Genomic DNA, 6,000 nt, shown 5'->3' with positions numbered 1-6,000 from the left:
GTCATTGGTGGAAATTGAAAAACTTTTTACAAAGAAATTGAAGTTATTATAAAAATATATCTTACTTTATTGTTAGCAAAGTTATGCGTTGTCAAATGTGAAAATCAAAATGATGAAATTATTTTGAAACTAAGGAAGTTTATGGAGAGAATGAGGAAAAGGAAAAAGTAAGGGAGAGATAGTTGGTGGTTAGTGGTTATGGCGGTTATAACGGAGGAGAAAGAAAGAAGATGAGTGGAGAGTAAGAAATGAACAAAAAACGTCAAGTGGGGGTAATATTAAAACGTTTAGAAAACTCAAGGTGTGGTAAATTATTTTCAAAAAAGTTTAATAAAGTCGAAAGTATCCAATTATGGTGTACAAAAGGTGGTAAGTGTTAGTTCATATGTCATGACCCTCGTCCTCTCCCTCCCCTTCCCCCTCCCCTGCCCCTCCCTGCACCGTCGGAGAAACCTATTCACCATCATCATTCATCGTCGTCTTTGACAGTTTCCGGCAATAACCTCCAAAGTGCCTCTGAAGCTCAGTCGCATCTCCAACCAGCATCAAATTCAACACCATCAGCCCAACAAAAATCTTTCAAAATTTCTCTTTAATCATTTGCTAGTTCAAAACTCCTTCCTTCTGTTTTCCCACCATCAATTAACCTCTCTTTCGCCATTTCACCACCAGCCAATTTCGTTCCGTCATCTCACGATTTTGTTCCTATTGACGAAATATGTTCTCCATGGTCCTTTTTGTTAATTGGAAAAATGATTGGAAAAACATTTTCTTTCCCATTCTTAAAACAAAATCTGTTAAAGGCGTTCTCATCCTGTGGGAAATGGGAATTGTTCATGTTAGGTAAGGGTTATTTTCTAATTCGGTTTGAAAACATGAGAGACTTGCAGCCCATATTTGCAGGTGGTACGTGGTCGGTGGCGTTCTTTCCTTTGTTTCTAAAGGTTTGGGAACTTGGTTTCCAACCGTTGAAAGTCGAGACTGATTTTGTGGTCCTATGGGTCACTCTTCCAGAGCTTCCAATAGAATTATATGATAAATCTATCCTTGAACAAATTGGAAATTTTATGGGTAAGTCAATCAAAATTGATGTCAAAACTATCGAAAGAGATAGAGTGTGATATGCTAAATTACTCATTCAGGTGGACCTCTCCAAACCCACGCCTGAAGTGGTATCGATTAGAAACATTGCCCAACAAGTTATTTTCCCAGATGCTTCAAGATTTTGCAAATTTTGCAAATCATATGGCCACTGGACCAATGAATGTGAAAAGGAGAGGAGAGGAAGTAATGTTCACCAAAAAGAAAAAGAACCAGGGAATAGAAAAGATAAGACTTGGACCATGGTGTTGGAAAGGTGCGCCGGTTAGGCGGTGCACTGGAATATTCGCAGGTGAGAGGAAGATCTAGTTAATAATGGGAGAAAAAATAAAAAATCAATCTGTTTTAAAAAGAGCGCGGAGTTACTATTAATGGCAAAATCAGCTCAACTATTTCAAGGGATGAGATTATGTTAAGTCATCAACTTGGCCCCAACCTAAATCGTGTGACACAAGGAGAAACCAGAAATATCACAAACATACACCCCCCACCTAACCTTTTCTAACCCTAACTCAAAATCATCTAACCCAGCCGCCCACAATTCCAACCCAGGACAAAGAAACCACCAACAAACAAAAACCTCAAATTCCTTTCAATTTTTGTCCTCTCAGGTACCGGAAAACCATTCATCGGAATATTATTTGGAACTATGAAACATACCATATATTCTTCCCCAGTAAGAGACATGTATCACACATCCAAAAACTGCAGCCACTCTCCTTCTTACAAACCTTCACCCACAAGCAACCGCAACCAGTCACCTGTACACCACCTTCGACAGGGGATCTCACTCCACCGGCGATGGGGGTGTCGGATCTAAACCCGAATCTAGTCCAATATATGATCAAAATTATTTCCATGGAGGACATTCAGATAGAGAGCTCAAGTCTGCTTCAAAAGATAATATGTGCCCCGACGTCTATACCGGAGGAATGGAAGGAGCTGAAAATTCTATCAAAACACGGAGATTTAACTCCTTCCCACCTCCTAAACTACTCGGATCTGGGCCTCTTACTGGAATCAACTCGAATATACTTTGCTTGGAGTACTATGGAAAAATTAATAACGGAGAATTCGTGGAATGTGGTCCCTACCGAGGTGTTGAACATCCTCGATCTGCCGCCACTGCTGCCTCGATTAAGGGAAATAGTACTGATGGAATATATGGAAGTATCTTACGAGACAATCAGCTGATCAAACTACGTCAAAATTATTCAGACCAGGAGGGAGAGACAAGTTCAGCTGGAGGCCAATTGGGTGTCAGGCGAAGCGGAAGAGCTAGGAAGGTAAATCAAAATATATATGGAATCGAGAAATTTTCTTTTGCTCGAACCTATGATAGGGAAAGAAAGGGAGTGCCTAAGGGTTCTGGGAGAAGATCCAGAGCCATTTCATCTCCCTCAACAATTTGTGGTATGTCAGTCCTTTTCTGGAATACAAGGGGCATGGCTCACCCGTCTTTTGCAAGAAATATTAATCTTTTCATTCAACAACACCAATTAACCAACACGCTGGTGATTACAAAAACGAGAATCAGTAAGGCAGGTACGGTCGAGGTTGTGAGGAAACTGTCATATGATGCGTAGATGATGGTGGAACCAATAGACTTCTCGGGTGGTATCGTGATTCTATGGAGTTCAGTCTTTATCTCCTTTTAACCCATCAGAACGTCACGAAAGGGGATTCAGGACATTCTGCAGGTACTATCTTCTCATAATTGTTTTTTTTTCGAATATTTATGCTCATCCGAAATATAGATTTAGGAAAGATTTATGGTCAGAATTGTGTTGTCTTGAATCAATGATGGATCTTCCTTGGATTGTAATAGGTGATTTTAACGAATTATGCTACCAACATGAAAAATTTGGGGGCAGGGGTATAAAGAAATATAGAGCTACGACTTATTTAAACTGTATGGCTTCTTGTGGCTTGTTGGACATGGGTTTTTCGGGTCACAAATTTAAGTGCTCAAACAAAAGAAAAATTGGGCCAATCATGGAGAGGTTAGACATGGCATAGGTGTCTATCTAGTTGCTTAATATGTTCTCTTACGGTTTTTTGAAAGTTCTTCCGAAGCTTACCTCAGACCATTGTCCTATTTTACTCTTTTTGAGCAATCAAAATTCTTTCTAGAAACCTGAACCTTTCCGTTTTGAGCTAATGTGGTGTCTTAAACCGTATTTCGATGCTACTATTATTGATCATTGCTGTAATTTTGATAAACTTTTTTTCGCTAAATTGAATTATATGTCTTCTAATCTCCAGTTGAAGAACAAAAATATTTTTGGTAATATTTTAAGAAAAAGCTCGTATTTTTGCTAGAAATGAAGGTATCCAAAAAGTTCAAGGGTCATTAGCTTTTTCAAATGATTTATTTGATTTAGAGTCAGACTTGCAGCAGGATCTTCTTTCTATTTTGCATCAATAAGAACTTTTTTGGATGATGACATTTAGGGATAACTTGGTAGTTGAAGGGGATAGAAACACTGCCTACTTCCATAAATATGTGTTTGTTAGGAGGAAAAGTTCTAGAATTATCTCTTTAAAATCTGATGTGGGTGAGGAAATTGTAGACCCTATTCTTCTTAGCGAGTACATTATATCATATTTTGTTGACCTCCTCTCCTCTGCCACGGCTTGTTCTCAAAACTTGTGGGATGATATTTCAATTGTAGATTCTAATAGAGGTAGTCCCATCTCCCTGATTGGAAGACATTTGGAAAGTAATATCTCAAATGGGCTCTTTCAAAGCTCCGGGCCCCCGATGGCTACCACTCTTTTTTCTATAAAAAATTTTGGGGGGTCATAAAAAGTGATTTATGTTTATTTGTTAGAAATTTCTTTGTCACATTCCTCCTGAAATCAATTTGACCCAGATTGATATAATTCCAAAGATTAATGATCCCTCTTTCGCAATTCATGCCAATTAGCTTGTGTAATACGATGTACAAAATCATTGTCAGAATTCTAGCTAATAGACTTCGTGTTTCTCTTCCTAGTAGGATCTCCCTAAACCAAAATAATTTCTCCAGGGTAGAGGTACGAAGACAAATGTTATAATTGCCAATGAAATCCCCCATTCAATGAAGGTTAGGAAAGGGAAGCGGGGTTGGTTTATGCTCAAATTAGATCTTAAAAAGGCGTATGAGAAGTTAGAGTGGGCTTTTATTAGGAATGCATTCACTCTTTATGGCCTTGATCCACATTCTGTTGATATGATTATGAGTTGTGTTTCGAGTATTACGTCCTCTGTTCTGGTTAATGCCATTCCTACAAAGTCTTTCCCCCCCCCCCCCCTATATTTTTATCATATGTATGGAAATCCTATCAATACTTATACATGATGCAACTAACAAAGGGGTGTGGATTCCGTTTACTATGAGAAGGAAAGAGACCCCAATCTCTAACCTTCTTTTTGCAGATGACATTCTTCTTTTTGGGGGGACTTTCATGGTTAATACTTAGGTTCTCCATGGGATTTTAGATCATTTTTATGCAATTTCGGGCCAATATATTAGTGTGGAGAAGAGTAGGATCCTTTTTTCAAAGAATACCTCGGAGAAGGATAGGTTGCTCTTTTGTGATGCTTTGAACATTCAGGAAACTAGTGAGATTAATCCTTACTCAGGATTTCCTCTTTCTGGAAGCAAACCTTCAGAAAGAAAATTCCACTTCATCCTTCAAAAAATCACGGGGAAACTTGCTTCGTGGAAGTTTGTCTTCCTTTCTAAAGTAGGGAGACTTTGCCTCATCTCCTCTACCCTTAACACTATACCTAATTATTATATACAGTGTATGCTTATTCCTGAGTCTATTCTTAATAAGCTAAATAAGGTTATTGATGATTTTCTGTGGGGGAAAGGGGTGGATCCACTTAGTGGTATGGGATCAGATCGCTAAACTCAAAGGGATAGGGGGGTTGGGAATAAGATGTGCCAGGAAGTTGAATAGAGCGTATTTGTTGAAAGTGTGGTGGAGAATGCTTAACTAAGAGAAAAATCTGGCCGTGAGGATTCTTAAGAATAAATATTGCAAGTCTAACAATTCCTTTAGAGCTTTTGCCTCGGGTTCTCATTTATGGAAGGGTATGGGCAAAGTGTGTGATCGATTCAAAGATAAAATTCAATTGGGGATTGGTAACGGGTCTTCGCTTTTCTTTAGGAATGATTGGTGTATTAGTTCGGGTAGTTTGAGATTCCAAATTCAAGGGCCATTACAAAAAGACGATCATTGGGATTTCTCTATGATCTCTTTTTCCCTTCCTGAAAATCTGTTTAACCAATGTTAGAGCACTAATTACCCAAAGCAGTCCTATAATTCCCAAGATTTCATGTTTTTGGATCTTACTTTTCATGGCAAATTTGATTTTTCTGTTGCAATTCTTGATGAAAATTTAAATGAAAACGGTACCCTTGACTGGAAGTTAAGTTGGACTTGGAAAATTATAACTCCTCCAAAAATTTAGTTTTTTATATGGCTTGTTTTCCGGGATCGGTTACCTCATAAAGTTCTGTTAAACAGGAGAAATATCATTCAATCTAATGCGTGTGACTTGTGTGTAAACATTCCGGAAAATTCTCTCATATTCTTCGTGATTGCCCACGAGCAAGAGAAGTTTGGGATTTACTCAATGTAGCTGAAGCTTTTTTCAATGACTCACTCCCTGATTGGATTTCTTCGAACCTTACCCTGAAACCTAACACCAACTCATACTATATTTTTCTCCCTTGGCAAACTCTTTTCTCCATTTCCCTGTGGAAAATCTGGATTAGGAGAAATGAGAGTGTTTTTCGCCAACAAAAAACCCCAACAACGAGATGTCTTCTTGAATCCCGAGCTCTAGCTTGGAAATATCACTCCTCAAGAAGTTGTTCCTCTGTGACTCAAACACAATAACCC

This window comes from Spinacia oleracea, chromosome 4 (genome assembly GCF_020520425.1).
Source record: "Spinacia oleracea cultivar Varoflay chromosome 4, BTI_SOV_V1, whole genome shotgun sequence".
Lineage (NCBI taxonomy): Eukaryota > Viridiplantae > Streptophyta > Magnoliopsida > Caryophyllales > Amaranthaceae > Spinacia > Spinacia oleracea.
The sequence above is the reverse complement of the archived record's forward strand: the minus strand, read 5'-3'. Positions refer to the sequence as shown.